Raw genomic sequence first — 16,452 nt, 5'->3', positions numbered from 1 at the left:
AATAAATGCCCCTAAAAAGTGCATATGATTCTGGGTCATGCCCCAGGGACTATGAATCAGGCAAAAAAAGTTCTTAAAAATTTTCGTTTTTGATAGAGAGCCAATTATTGAAAAAAAAAAAGAGATTACTTTGGATTTAGTGTCCGGGGGGTCTAAAAAGTGTACCTGTGAAGTTTCAGCTCTGTATCATGTCCAGAACCAGAATTATAGCATGCCAAACCTTCAAAAATGACTTTTTTGCTTAACCGCGCCTTTCTTTTGCTCCTAATCAACTGCACAGCCAATGTGTATGATGGGGACATAATGCAGTGCACTGGGAACAAGATTAGAGTTTTTTTTGGATAAAGGTGCCGTCTCTTTAAATGTGGATATAATTAACGGGTGTATTTTCACAATGGGGCTATTATTACCAAATGTTTTCAAGAAGTCAAAAGATGTATGTAGATGCACTTTATTTCATGTAAAATGGTGTTTGGTGCACTTTAACTTGAATTCTAACAAGAAACAGACATATATGCACGGATACATTGAGGGTTAGGGTTAGGGTTAGGGGTAGGGGCCACAATGTCGTGCACAGTGAACAAGATTAGAGATGTTTTGGATGAATACTGTTGTCTCTTGACTTTGAATAGAAGTAAAGGATGCTTAAAAATTGGGCCTTTGGTGGTGCCAACGATGCCTTGACACCATAACCCTATGAAAGTGCTGGTCATGAAGGCAATAATTGCCTTTGTAAGGAAAAAAATTGCAATGATATGCATCTGTGAAACAGGTGTGCAAAAATTGTGTTTTGGGTGTTGGCGGAGCCTCCCCACCGTAAGCCCAAAGAGCTGGTTTTGAAGAAGGTGTAAAAATTATGAATATATAATTAGTGTTGCGCAAAATAAAAATCTATCCAAATGTGTAAAAATTAAAAATATGTGGCAAAAAAATTATATAAATATATATATGTGTATAACCCTCAAGCAAAAGATTCCAATTTCATAATCTTAAAATGCTGTATCATAAATAAAATCCAATGATGAAAAGTATATAAAATATATATATATATATATATATATATATATAGTTGTGTACAGTGCGATTCCTAAAAATAATATAAATATATATATATATATATATATATATATATATATATATGTGTATAACCCTCAAGCAAAAGATTCCAATTTCATAATCTTAAAATGCTGTATCATAAATAAAATCCAATGATGAAAGGTAAAAAAATATATATAGTTGTGTACAGTGCGATTCCTAGAAATGAATATGAATTGTGCTAGAAGAAAGTGCAAAGTGCTAAATCACAAGTGTGTATCACAATAAATCCACATCGCAACGATAGACTAGTCTACAAGGTCTGCATCAGGTGCATCAAAGCTTGATATCCATGACTGATTCATTTTAATGAATGTCAAACGGTCGAGTTGGTGGAGAGTCTCGTTCGATGTTCTGTGACGAATCCTCCTGCTGCGCTAAATGCCGTTCCGATAGGACACTGGAAGCAGGGCAGGCCAACAACTCCATGGCATACTGGGCCAGTTCTGGCCAGTGGTCTAATCTGAAGACCCAGTATGCCAGTGGATCGGATTTGTCACATAAAAAGCCCTCTGTGTCACTTTGTGCCCTGACGTAATCGTACACCATGTGATGCAGACGCTGTCGATGCGATGTGACAGCTGAGAGGTCTGGGCGGTGAAGACTAAAAAAAGACCTAAAGGCATCCGTCAACCGCACGCCTTCTCCAACGCTCCTCTCGTGACCAGCAGTAGAGTCCATGGTAGGTTGTCCCCACCCCTGCACCCTACGGAAGTCGGAGAACGTGTTCACCAGAATCCTCTTGAGACTGTCCTCAAGGGATTTGATCCTGTGGACTCTATGGGTGGATGGGAAAAGCTCAGAGACTTTTGACTGGTGGTCAAGTAGGGTGGCCAACCAATAGTGGTCAGTCTCTTTAATGGCCTTGATTCTGGGGTCCTTTCGCAGGCTCTGAAGCATGATGTTTGCCATGCGTCGCAAATTTGCAAAGGCCTGAGAAGCTGACTCCTTGGTCTTGGTCACATGATCTTGAACGTGCTCCTCCTCCTCCCATCCATGTACTAATCCAAAGTGTCCCGAGGGAGTCAAACTAGGCCTTGCAGATTGCCGCATGTCTTCCTCCTCCTTCTCAAAGCCTGCAAAAGTTCCCGAAGAATCGTCGTCCTCCTCCTCCTCTTCCACGCCTGGATCCTGCTCGGGCCTCTGGGAGCTAGGCATAATGGGGTCAGGATAAAGCGGGCCTTGAGAGGCAAGAAAGTCCTCCTTTTCCTTCTGCTGCTCTGCCTCCAGTGCCCTGTCCATAATGCCACGCAGAGTGTGCTCCAACAAAAACAGTACCGGTAGGGTGTCACTAATGCATGCGCTGTCCCGGCTGACCATCCTTGTGGCCTCCTCAAATGGCGAGAGGACAGCACATGCATCCTTAATCAAAAGCCACTGCCATGGCGAAAAAAAGCACATGTGCGCTGAGCCAGTGCTGGTGCCGTACTCGCAGAGATATTCATTGAGGGCCCTCTGCTGCGTGTACAGGCGCTGCAGCATAGCCAAGGTGGAGTTCCAGTGGGTGGGCATGTCACAGACGAGGCGGTGTACCAGCAGGTGAAACTCACGCTGCACTTCGGCCAAACGTGCAGTGGCACTGTACGACCGCCTGAAGTGATTGCACACCCTTCTTGCCATCCTTATCAAAAACCGCTGTACCACAAGATTCAGTACATGCACCAGGCATGACACATTGGTCAACTTTCCCTGCCGAAGGTGGAGCAGCTGGCGTGGTGTGGTGTCAGCTGCTGGCGTGGTGTCAACCACCTCTGGGCCTGTGCCTGCAGAGCCCCAAGAATCTCAGGGGCAGTGTGCTGCCTGTCCCCTAGACGCTGCAGCACTGCGTGACACCTTTTGGCCTGAGACATAGAATAGCCCTTTGAACGCTTACGTGGTACCTCATCATATTCAAAGGACCATTTTGCAGAGGAGGGCATGGAGGAGGATGAGAAGGAGGAGCAGGAGGGGGTAGAAGGGATCGATCTACCCGGATCAGCGACACCACCATCTGTTTGCAGACGTGGGGGCAATACTGGCTGCAGCACCAAGCCCTGGCCACAATCCATTCCGCTGGCAAGCAGTGTCACCCAATGAGCAGTGACAGAAATGTACCGTCCCTGGCCATGTTTGCTGTCAGGTGTATCTTACGGCTGACTGACTTGGCCAGGGACGACACTACATTGCCTTCCACATGTTGGTATAGGGCCTTACGGGCAAAGTAATGCCGACTTGGCACCTGCCACTGTGGAACTGCACATTTTGCAAAGTCGTGGAAGGGAGCAGACTCTACCAGGTTAAATGGTAAAAGTTGCAGAGCCAGTAGTTTTGCCAAACTACTGTTTAGATGCTGGGCATGTGGGTGGCGGGGAGTATACTTTTTTTTTTTCATTCCAGCATGTGTGGAATCAAAATTTGCCTTCTAGATGTTACAGCTGGTGGTGTGCTGGAGGTAGATGCGACACTGCGTGCTATATCATCATTCCTGTCAGTGGAGGCTGCCAACAGGTGACGAGTGACTATAGCAGAGACAGACTTATGTGCAGGTGGAGCACGAGGAGGAGCGCGAGGAGGACTAGGAGGCCGACTGACCGATCTTTGGCCCTTTTGCGGGTTCTTCAAATGCTCCTGCTAACGGGCCAAGTGGTGGGTTGTCAAATGCCTGGTTAGGCAGCTTGTACCCAAGTGGTTGACCTTTTTGCCACATTTTATTCCCTTATGACAAATCTTGCAGATCGCAACTGTTCGATCTGCATGAGATGTCTCAAAAAAGGCCCAGCAAGAAGAGGTTTGTATAGTGGCCCGGGAGACAACAGGTGTGGCCTTAGATGGAGTGGGCAATCTGCTCTCCCCTCTTGTTTGCTCTGCCTCCTCCTGAACCTCAGACCCAACATCAGACTGCATAAAGGACTGAGCATCAGGCAGGAGTAGATGGCCGACACTGTGGTCAAACAGCTCAGCTGACTCCTCTGCCATGTCTGAAGTTGGGTCTAAGGGAGGACTTGAGGTGGACATGGACTCATCTTTATTTGCTCTGCCAACTGCAGAAGACTGACCACTTTTCTCTGCCTGGGTCACTGTAGTTGCTGATGATGATGATGAAGAGGGTTTGGTAATATAGTCCACCACCTCCTGTACGTACTGTGGACGTATAGCTTGGCCAATGCGGGAGAACAATCAAAATGGTGGCCTGGCTGAGGACTGACCAACACGTCCACCCTTGCCTCTAGACACACTAGAAGCTGTGCCCCTTTCCGCAGCAGGGCCACGTATGCCTTTCCTTGCTCTACCTGACATAGTTGTCACTGAAGCTTTATCAACTGTGCGATGTGAAAATCACCTGCAAGACGCACACTGCTATGCGACCCAAAGTTGTCGCTAAATAAAGCAGATGTGTGTGACGCAGAGTAGCAAAGCCTTTTGCAGTGGACTTAATGCTTACAACAAGAACAGGTGCTAACTTGTCACTGAGGCTTTATCAACTGTGCGATGTGAAAATCACCTGCAAGACGCACACTGCTATGCGACCCAAAGTTGTCACTAAATACAGCAGATGTGTGTATCGCTGAAACGTATTTTGCACAATAGCTGACTAGCAAGCACATATACCTGCTGTAGATATATCAGCAGTGCAACGTGCTCACTAGACGGAACCCTGACACTTAAAACTATCCCTACAAAAACTAGATTATCGAATCTAACTATAGTGGTTTATAGTACCCTAACTACACTGCATATCCCTTTCCTCACACTAAAAGAACAGCTCCATACAGCAGAAGATAATTTCTAACTGACACTGTCCCTTAAAAAAAAATTTTCTAACTCAAACAGCACAATCGCTGTATTTCTAACTACACTGACAATCTTTCTGTAAGCTGACTGCTCTTCTGCTGATCTGGAGCTTTACAAGCAATCGGCTATGCAGCAAACGTTGTTTAACACAGCAGGAGAAACACAAATGCCTCCAGTCTCTTTCAAAGCCTCTGTATTACAGTGCTAGAGGTTAGGCGGGGCTATGTTATATACTGGGGGGCGTATTCACTCCTTATTAGCCTCTGGTCCCCGTAGTCACTCCAATCACATTCCTAGCAGACTCCTGCCCCCTCATTGGCTTTTACTGACGTTTCTGGGCCAATCACGGGCTTTTAAAGCCCACTTCCTGTCCCATTGCATTTTGGGCGGTTCGGGTGACCCGAATTCCAAACTTTTACCGCAGAAAGTTCGGAATTCGGCCGAATTTCGAACACCCAATGTTCGGGTCGAACCGATGGTCGACCCGAACCGTTCGATCATCCCTAGTTATGACATTGTCCATGTGCTGGGACTATTTGTGCACAGCTAGTACGTCTTTTGTGGCTGCAAATATGACCTAAAGGTTTTTAAAGTTAACCTCCCATTAAAGTCAATGGGGCACACCGCGAACTCGCGGTTCGCGGACTTTTGAGAAAATTTGCGGCTGACGTTCGCGAACCGCCCCGGCCGATGTTCGTCCATCACTAATGATAACTGTGGGACCACCAGATCTGCAGCCTTGGCTATGGGAACTTTACATTCAATAACATTCATTTTTGCTGGAACTTCACATTCAATAACATTCAGTTTTGCTGGTTCTAGAACATTTTCTCACTTGATATTCAACCTTTAGTAACACAGATTTTACCTTGTCTTTCCAAGTATGCCCTTGTCTTGGGTGTAGGGTGAAATCATTTAAAACTTTCAAATTCTGATAGAACAGTTTTTCCAACTTAAACACATTGACTGTTTAAATGTCCAACATAATTCATTAGTGGCATTGGGGGAGGAGCTGTGGCAGCATGACGTAGTGACGTCCTCTCTGGACCAGGCCGAGGTGGTGTTTGGGTAACTGAAAGAAGCCTCATGCTTTGCTCCTTGGCTCCGTTCAGTATCCTCTGGCTTCAGACAGCCTCTGATGCTGGGAAGTCGCTGCACCTCCGGATCTCCATTGGCATGCAAGACCTGCTATAAAGACCTGCTAGACCCGCTATACAGAGCACAAGACATCTCTCAGCTCTTGGCAACGGTGGACGCAGGTGAAGAGCAGCCCTGTTTAATCTAGGCTCATGGTGCTAGAGGGGGTAAGCCTGCCTTCAGTTTACAGAGGGCTATAGAGGGCCCCTAGTATTGCAAGCTTTGTGTGATTGCATGCTCCCCCCTAGACACTCTAACTATGTTCCTAGCTGAAAGACACACCTGAGATTGAAAGGGACTGAACTGATACTTGATCTTTGTTGGTGCCCTAAGCTGCTATGAATGGTGGACTGCAGAAAGATCCAACTATGACTCTAAGGGACTGAGAGATAATCCTGTTTCCAGTTTATAGAGGGCTACAGAGGGCCCCCCTACTACTGTAAGCTCTGTGTAAACGCCATGATCCCCCTAACCAATCCATTTATGCTCTTGGCTGAAAGATACACCTGAGATTCAAAGGGACTGAGCTGATATTTGATTTTTGTAGGCTCCTTAAGCTGCTATTAATGGTGGACTGCCCTTTACTTTTTGACCTCTCCGTGGTAAATACTGCTGCAGCTTGGACATTTCTTTACACCCTCTGCCCTGACCTCTGCCCCCCACAATTAAACGGGTATTATGATGAGAGGCAAAACAAAAGCCAATAAAGTAACTCAACCTGCCCCTAGTCCAGGGGGCATCCAGCGGTACATTTCAGCAGAGACTAGCATGGCCTGATAGTCCTAGACAAGGAACCCTGGGATGGACTAGGATGGGAAAACAAAGGTCCATAGTGGAGGAGCCTCCATCTTGGAGGAGTAGTGGCCTAGGGCCAATCAGGCCTAAAAGTACTGGAGGGGCCCCTCTAAAGGAGAGAGTGTAGCTCTGGCAGAGGGAGAGGGAAACTTGGACGACCCCAAAGCAAGCTTACCCATTATAAAGGAAGCCTTGGAGGGTTTGCTCACTAAAATTTAAATATATTAGAAAGTGTATATAGCAGCAGTTTGGGCAGATATTGGACAGGTACTCGGCCATGTGGAGAAGAGGATGGATGCACATAATAGAGCACTAGATGACCTGAGTAAACAGATGGAAGATATTGCAAAGAGCTAACCTTTCCCTATTGTATAAGCTAGAAGACAAGGAGAATCTAAGTCGAAGTAAAAATTAAGGGTTTGCCAGAGAAACACGGGCAGGAAGACCTGAGAACAGTGGTGCGAGATTTCTTTGGCTGGGGAAGGAGCCTTAGGGACTTTGGAAATTGACAGAGTACATAGGGTGGGAGGATACCGAGGTCAGGGTGGGGGTGCTCCAAGAGATGTGATTGTGAAGTTCCACTACGTTGAAGTAAAGATGAGAGTGATGGAAAAAGCTCAGAGCTCTGCAGGGATTACTTGGGAAGGAGTGAATTTACAGCTTTACACTGACTTGGCGGCCGAGACCCTGGCAAGAAGGAAACTTTTAAAACCCCTTTTTGAACAGTTGCAGGCCTCTAATATCCCTTATTGGTGGGATTTTCCAGCCTGCCTTGAAGTGAAAAAAGATGGTTGCATGGTGGTTCTGAGATTTCCAAAAGAATTAGGAGAATTTTGCAATAAGTTGAACCTGCCACCTTCCGGTATTACCGGGTTGGGAAGATTCTCTTGCTGTGTCAATATTGCCAAGGGCAGGGGGTATGGGTTCGGGTGGGGGGGGGGGGTTTACGTGGGAACATATCCTTGTCCTTTCCACCTCCCCCCTCCCTGCTCTCGCCCCCTCCTTCTTATTTGAAGGACAGTGGAGAGAGGAGGATTAGAGGGCCAGCCGAACCAGGGGATTAGACTGGGTCAGAACACGTCGGAGTGGTGGCCCCCTGGGAAAATATGGACGGGGGGGACATGGCTGAGTGTCACCAGGTCCGTACAAAGAACAAGATCTGGACATATGTCCAGCCTTCCGAGGGACTTACCTCATGGGGTGGGGTTGGGGAGGGGCAATTGGGGGGTAATGCAGGGTGTTTTTTTTTTGTGCTTGCACATGCAAGACCCCTCTTCAGAAAAAGATTTGCCAGTTGCTCCAGTGATTACCCATGGCTTTGGTTAACTTAGTGTCATATAATGTGGGAGGCTTGAATACACCTAGCAAAAGGCATAATATAATTAAAGAATTGCATCATTCTTCAGAGATTAAATTGACATCTCACCTTTTCCCTATGTGGTTTTTATGGTGACTCGGTTGCGAGCTACTCACAAGGAGTGTCGATCGGATTTGATAGAAATAACATGTTTTCGCTGAGGGAGCAGCTGGCATACCCTGAAGGGAGGTTTTTGTTTATTTAGGGGAAATTATTTGTAATGGAATGTATTTTGGCAAACATTTACTTTTCCAATAGAGAACCGAATAAGTATATGCGAAAAATTTTGAAAATGTTGATATTCAAAGAGGGAAGGCTTATTGTGGCGGGAGACTTTAACATGGGGTAGGACTCAAAAATGGATTCATCAATGGGGCGTTCGGGTCTCCCACTACAGAGGCAGAATGAAATCAGAAGCCTATTGGTGGAATGTCGGTGGATGCTTGGAGGATCAGACACCCTAAAGCAAGGGATTGTGCTTGTTATTCCTCAGGACATGGTTCCTATTCAAGAATTGATTACATTATGATAGAGCATCAATTATTAACCTCCCTTAAAGAAGTGACCATTAGGCTTATTACACTCTCTGATCATGCCCCAGTGGTGGCCCAGTTTGAGCTATTACCAGTAGTACCTAAAGAAAGAATTTGGAAACTGAATGACTCGCTCATTTAAGATCCCAAGATAATCAAGGAGATAGAAAGGGAATTAGAGAGTTTATTTATTATTAGTAAGGATAGAGAATCTAGGCGCTAACCAGAGAGAGGATGTATAAAAGGGGGTAAAACAAAGATGTGATGAAGTGAAATTAGCAGCCAATTTTATGTAGTGTCACCACATACAGGAAAACTAATAGACAAATGGGTAAATCGGCGCTAACACATCACAAGCAGTAAATCACATGTGATAAAAAAGCAAGATAGATTCAGTGCACAAAATGCAATTATGTAATGGATAATAAAATAATGGATAAAATAAAAAAATATCTATACGTAAGTGATAAGTTGAATATGATGAAAGGAATCAAACCAAATGAAGTTCACCAAGAAAAGAACCGCATAAAACACATATGATGAATAGTGAAATTCCAACAAGAAAGAGGTGTATGAAAACCATAAAGTGCATTGTGCTATATTGTACAATGATTAAAATAGTGAATTCATATAGAACATATCACAGTAATAATGTGATTAAAAAGTGCTTCACCAAAAAAGGTAAATAGATATAGTGAATCAAAGTGTCCTTGTGCAAAAGTGCAATACAAGTTCATGTGCTCCAAATGCAATGTAAAGTGACTGGTTGTGACTCTTCAAGGTTGCCAGCAGCGTGTCACCAAATCGTGAGCATGAATCCAAAATAAGTATAATGGCCGCTCACCTCCAAAACACGCAATAAGAGCGTTGTAATAAGTGTGACACCAAGCTTGGCTCAGATCAAGGATAAGAGAAGGGACTTCATGGTGTAGTAAGTAATCCAATTTATTGAAAAAAGGCATAAATAAACTCACAGTAAGGCAGATTCAAAACCACGATAAAAGGCAGCAGCCGCACACAGCGGTGATCTCCGATGCTTCCGGTCTCGGCCGTAGACCGGAAGTGACGTCAACCGGCTTCTCCCGACACGTTGCGTCACAGACCAACGTGACTTTATCAAGGGTAAACCTAAGAGAAGAGTCTCTGCTTGCCCCATAACTCTCATTCTAAAGGATGGGAAAGATCCAACGACACCGACGAGCTACAGACCAATTTCCTTTTTCAATGCAGACAGAAAGATCTTTGCTAAAACTATAGCAGAAAGATTAAAACCTCTACTTCCAAAATGGACACGACGATCATGTAGGCTTTGTATCGGGATGAGAGGGGAGGGACAACTGTTCTAAATCACTGCTTTTCATTAATGAAGCTATAAATAAGGCCATTTTGTTGTCGACAGATGCCGAAAAGGCCTTCGACAGGACCGACTGGAGTTTCATGTTAGGAACTTTGAGACACCTGGGTATTGGAGATAGGACGATGCTATGGATATCTGCCTTCTATCTTCACCCAACAGCAAAAATAAGAGTGAATGGCTGTCCCCCCCCCCCCTTTGAGCAATATAACAGAAACTAGACAAGGCTGTCCCCTCTCCCCTATGTTGTTTGTTTTGGCCCTAGACCCTTTATTGACAGCAATTCCTAAAACCCAGACATTTAAGGGGTGCAAGTGGGAAATAGGGAACACAAGGTGGCCGCAGATGATTAACTATTTTTTATTTCTAACCCCAGGTTAACACTCCTGATAGTGTTCGGGGAATTGGGGAGATATGGGAAGTTATCAAAGTGAACATGGCTAAATCAGAGATACTGAATATCACAATACCAAGGAGAGAACAACAGGCGATTCACCCTAAAATCCCTTTCATATGGTGTAGAGGGGAATTGGGATATCTTGGAGTTAAATCAGTTAAATTAACTAGGTCATTCGAGACTTTATATAAGGCCAATTATATACCCATATTGAATAAGGTCAAGGAACAACTTCCCTGAGACATAGACCCCTTTCATGGCTGGGTAGAATAAACGCAGTAAAATGAATATCCTCCCCAAGCTTATATATGTATTTCAAATTATCCCAATCACCCTTCCCCAGGACTTCTTACGAAAGTTAAGAGCAATGATATCAAAATACATATGGGCACATTCTAGAATTGCCTATGCAGTCTTGACAAAGGGGAAAAGGTCTGGGGGGGGGGGGTCGCAGCTCCTGATTTTAAAAATACTATCAGGCAATCTCTATAGCACGGATAGCAGACTGGATGCATAATAAGGAAGGCAAGAGTTGGGTGGGGATTGAGTGTGCACAAACTAGGGTAGATTTAAGAAAGATGGTTTGCATTTCATGGGTAAATCGGGATCTAGCAAATGATTTGTGCACACTCACTAGGAATACGTTAAGGATATGGGACACTTTATGTAGAATGGCTCATTGGGATTATAATGCACCTTTGATTTCGTTAATAGACACAAATTGTTTTAAACCAGGGAAGGAAGATTTCTTATATTTTGTTAGATGGGCCAAAAGTGATGTGATACAATTACAAGATGTAATGGTAGAAAATAGAATGTGCACTCATTTAGAAATAATACAAAAATGAGGAAATACTCCACTTGATGAATGGAGATATACACAATAGCAGCACTTTGTGCACTCTCTACCGCAGCCTTTGCGGGGTAGGGACGATATGAGACCTTTGGATAAATTGTTTAGCTCTCCTACATGCAATAAACATAGCATAACAAAGATTTATAAAACTTTAAATAGAGAATTGGAACCCGTATGCCCGCCATATTTAGGGAAATTGGAACAGGAATTGGGGTCTCCCCTAGATGAAGAAAAGAGGAAGAAGGTCTCACTCATCGGTTGACTTTAGGACAACAGAGATGTGCTATAAGTTTTTTGCCAGATGGTACCTTACCCCGCAGAGGATGCAAAGGGTCAGTGCAGAGATATCCCCAAGAAGTTGGAAGGGATGTAAAGCCCCTGGAACAATTGCGCATTTGTGGTGGGAGTGCATAAAGATACAAGTTTTTTGGAAAGGGATCACTAGGATAATCCATCAGATTACTGTATTTAGATGAAGCTGTGGATTTGTTTGTTTAAAAATATATATAAAAACACTTTGGTGCTTCATCAATGCAGCTAAAAGTCTGATACCGGCTTTTTGGCCAACCCCAGAGGCTCTGAGTATGAGGCACTGGGTTGTAAGGGTGGAGTGGGTGAGATCCATGGAGGAAATGTTAGCAGTAGCAGAGGTCTCCTGCAGGGAATTCTCTGACATATGGGGAAAATGGGCAGAATTTAAAAAAAACCGAGGATTATATAAAGATGCTAGCTGCTTGAGTAGACAGGTGATATGGCTTTGGGGTATAATTCACTCAAAATAAATAGGGATGGGCTTCGATTTCGAGTCGAAGCTAAGTTCGACATAACATCGGTCGTTCGATTGTTCGTTGAATGCCGAACAAATGTGCTTCTTCACGGGAAATTCGAGATTCCCATAATGCACTGCATGCGGCACGTTATGTGATTGGCCAAAGCATGCACCCTGACCTCATGGTTTGGCCAATCAAAATAGTCTCACTCAACACAAGAGGCCTAAACCACCCACCAAAATGGAAATCCATGTGGAGAGAAGCCACCAATCTCCAAGCTGACATCATTTGCATCCAAGAGACGCACTTCCATGCCCAACAAATTCCCAGATCTTCCTACAGAGATTCCCTCATGTCTTTTTAGCCTCCACTCCCTACAAAAAAAGAAGAGTTCTAACTGCCATCAAGAGCACAATAGCATTTCAACTTAAGGATTAGGGATGAGCTTCGAGTTTGAGTTAAATCTAAGTTCGACTCGAACATCGGTCATTCGATCATTCATCGAATGACGAACAAATGTGCTTCTTCACGGGAAATTTGAGGTTCCCATAATGCACTGCACGCGCAGCATGTTATGTGATTGGCCAAAACATGCACCCTGACCTAATGCTTTGGCCAATCAAATCATCTCTGCCATGATTGGACTAAAGGCAGGCTGCCTTTAGCCAATCATGGCTCAGGGGCCAAGCACACGCCCCACACTACATAAAGGCTGCCCGCGCAGCCGCAGCGTGTAGTGTGATTGTGCTGGCGAGGAGACAGGGAGAGGGACGCGTGTGAGGCAGGGCGAGAGTAGCTTTTTTTGGAGTTTGTCAGGCAGTGCAGAGAGACATTCCTAGCAGTGTAGGGAGGGCCAGGAACGTGTTTCAGGCAGGGAGAGATTTGTTTCTTTGCAGTTTGTCAGACAGTGTCGTGCCAGTCATTCATTCCTAGCAGGGAGGGAGAGAGATTTCTCATATATACTGCTATCAATTACATCACATCAGTGAGAGTATTGTTAATCGTTCACTTGGGTACATCCTATAAGCAGCACAGATCATCTATAGGGCTATAGATTACATCATATCAGTCAGAGTATTGCTAATCGGTCACTTGCGTACATCTATAACCACCACAGCTCATCTATAGGGCTATCGATTACATCATATCAGGTCATTGAGTATCTATTGGTCAGTTGCGTATACCCTATATTGATCTGTATCAACATAATGTCCGAAAGGCTGACAAGGAGAGGCCGACGCTCACAGGGCCACGAAAAGAGAGCAAGCAGCCTCTGTGTCTATTGAGAAAAGTGGTGGTCACAGTCGACATAGTGCATCCTCTGCAGGAGAGGCATGCCCATCCTTTATTTCTGGTGCTGCCCGTGCTATTTAGCCACAACATGTGGAAGAGTTGGTGGAGTGGATCAATAAGCCGTCCTCATCCTCCTCGTCCTCTGACACCCACGCTCACAGTAGTTTGCCTTCCACCACAGCTGCCAAAACGGCCCATTGCACAGGCTCCTTCTCCACAGCTACTCCTTCTGTCGCCCCACCATCATGCACAGAGGAGTCACCTGAACTATTCGATCATAGTGTCAGTGACATGCTGCTGGAGGATGTGCAGCAATTTGAAAGCTGTGATGTTGGTTAGAAGGTTGATGAAGGGAATAACGTGAGCCTAGAGAGAGGGGGTGACAATGACGGACAAGAAACCAGCAGTCATGTTGCCATGTTGCCACAGCTGAAGCATATTGCCAAGATTGCTCCAGAGGAGGGAGGGGATGATGAGGTCACTGACTGTACTTGGGTGCCTGACATGATAGAGGAGGAGGGGGAGGATGAAGAGGACGCACAACTCCAATGAGGCAGGATGTGCTCCAGGGCCACCAGTAGGAGTAGCCAACCTATTGCGTCACAGCACAGAGCTCCAAAGGTGCAGGGTGCTGCAAATTCCCCGCGGACTCACAAAAGTTCACTAGTGTGGGCTTTTTTCAGCACCTGTGCAGTAGACCGCAGCGTTGCTGTTAGCAACATCTGACTAAAGCAGATTAAGTATGGCCAGAACACCAGCCGCTTGGGCACCACATGCTTGACAAGGCATATGATGACCTGCCATGCAGTCCGTTGGCAACAGCACCTAAAAGAGGCACCAGATCAAAACAAGCATACATCACCTTGCTCCTCATCTGTGATCTCTAACCATACTATACCTCATGCCTTCTCAAATACCAGCATTGACAGGGATGATGGTATAGCAATGAGTGGCACAGAGACTTGCACCCAATCTGCTAGCAGTACACCACCACTTGATTTGAGCAGCAGGCAAATTTCCCTACCCCAGATCAAAATCAGATCAAGTATGGCCAGAACACCAGCCGCTTGGGCACCACATGCTTGACAAGGCATATGACGACCTGCCATGCAGTCCGTTGGCAACAGCACCTAAAAGAGGCACCAGATCAAAACAAGCATACATCACCTTGCTCCTCATCTGTGATCTCTAATCATACTATACCTCATGCCTTCTCAAATACCAGCATTGACAGGGATGATGGTATAGCAATGAGTGGCACAGAGACTTGCACCCAATCTGCTAGCAGTACACCACCACTTGATTTGAGCAGCAGGCAAATTTTACTACCCCAGTTTTTGAACCATAGAAAGAAATACTGTCCCAGCCATCCATGCTCAGTGTCTTAATGCTAGCTTGGCCAAATTGCTAGCATTACAGTTGCTGCCCTTTCATCTGGTAGACTCGGCTCCCTTTCGTGAATTTGTGGAATGTGCTGCACCACAGTGGCAGGTCCCAAAAAGGCATTTCTCTTCACGCAAGGCCATTCCAGCTCTCTACCGTAATGTGGAAGGTAGTGTTTTTACCTCGGACAAAGCGGTCAGCAGGAAGGTGCACATTACTGCTGACTCTTTGTCCAGCAGGCATGGACAGGGATGTTACATTTCTTTCACGGCACACTGGGTAATTGTTGGCATCTGGGAAGGATAGGGTTCAGTGTTGCAGCTTGTTTTGCCACCACGCCTCCAAAAAGCTGGTGCTGGTTCTGCCACATCTGGCTACTCCACCACCTCCTCCTACATGTCCACTTCTGCTCAATTGTCCTCTGAAGCAGCAGTGTTCCCTAAGCGATCAAGGGGCTACGCAAACAGTCAGGCAAAAAGATGCCATGCTGTACTTCAGTTGGTCTGTCTAGGGGATAGTAGTCACATCGGGGCAGAGATTCTGTCAGCTCTGCATGGGCAGGCTCAGAGATGATTGACGCCAAGACAGCTTGAGTCAGGAATTGTTGTATGCAACAATGGCATCAACCTTCTCTCCGCCCTCCGACAGGGACACTTGACACATGTTCCATGCTTGGCACATGTTCTGAATCTGCTGGTGCAGGGTTTCTTGAGCAGATACCTGGGCTTCCAAGATCTCCTGAGGCAGGCCAGAAAAGTTTGTGGCCATTTCCGCCATTTGTTCAATGCCAGTGCTCGCTTATCTGACATTAAACGGGAATTCAACCTGCCCACCAACCGCCTCATTTGTGAAATGCCCACCAAGTGGAACTCAACGTTAGCAATGCTGCAGTGGCTGCACACACAGCAGAGGGCCATCAATCAGTACCTGTGCAAGTATGGCACAAGGACAGGGTCAGGGAAGCTTGGCTTTTTTTCGCCACGCCATTGGCTTTTGATTACGGATGCATGCATCATCCTATCACCATTTGAGGAGGCCACAAGGATGGTGAGCTGGGACGATGCATGTATCAGTGACACTATCCTGCTAGTCTACCTGCTGGAGCACACGCTGTGTGGAATCATGGACAGGGAACTTGAGGCAGAACAGCGGCAAGAAGAGGAGGATTTCCTTTCCTCACATGGCCCCCTTAATGCAGATATGATTCCTGCAGGGCCACAAAACACACAGGAGGAAGAGGAGGAGGAGGAGGATGAGGATTTCGGCAGCATGGATGTAGAGGATAGCATACAGCAGTCTTCAAGGGATGGTTTTGTTTCTCCAGAAACCCCAGGAGTTGTACTTGGTTGGGGAGAGGTTGCTCCTGCTGACAATGTCATCCTTAGTGACCCAGAGGGCTCAGAAGCTCATGCCTCCTCCAACTTACGTTGTATGGGTTCCCTGATTCTGCAAAGCCTGCGAAAGGACCAGAGGATTTGTGCTATTCGTGTTGCAGAGCTCATCCTTCCTTCCCAGAGGGAGCAAAGGATGAAACATCTTGAGGAGGCCTTGAAAAAAAAACTTGTGTATCACCTTTCCAGACACTGGGAGGTCAACATTCTCTGGACGTGTTTCTGAGGCATCGCTCAGCCAATGGAGGAGCAGTGGAGAAGGCAGCCGCCTGACCAATGCCTTTAAACAGTTCTTTTGTCCTCAGCATCACCCAAGGCTA

General features: G+C 45.8%; 1 protein-coding gene and 1 long non-coding RNA gene across 2 annotated transcripts in view; one reads left to right on the top strand and one right to left on the bottom strand.

Annotated features, from left to right (window-relative positions):
• The window catches only part of LOC309554127 (A disintegrin and metalloproteinase with thrombospondin motifs 2-like), a gene marked incomplete at its 5' end in the record, with an annotated part of 1,497,034 nt that overhangs the window by 1,452,622 nt on the left and 27,960 nt on the right, over positions 1-16,452 (top strand). The gene's annotated exons all lie outside the window — the stretch shown is intronic.
• LOC309554128 overlaps positions 130-16,452 on the bottom strand; it is a 63,301-nt gene continuing 46,978 nt past the window's right edge. The window contains exon 2 of the long non-coding RNA XR_014225207.1: positions 130-486. This is a non-coding gene — a long non-coding RNA (uncharacterized lncRNA). The remainder of the gene's footprint in view (positions 487-16,452) is intronic.

The sequence above is a fragment of the Pelophylax lessonae genome (assembly GCF_965119305.1).
Source record: "Pelophylax lessonae genome assembly, chromosome: 4".
In the NCBI taxonomy this organism is placed as follows: Eukaryota; Metazoa; Chordata; class Amphibia; order Anura; family Ranidae; genus Pelophylax; species Pelophylax lessonae.
The sequence above is the reverse complement of the archived record's forward strand: the minus strand, read 5'-3'. Positions and strand labels throughout refer to the sequence as shown.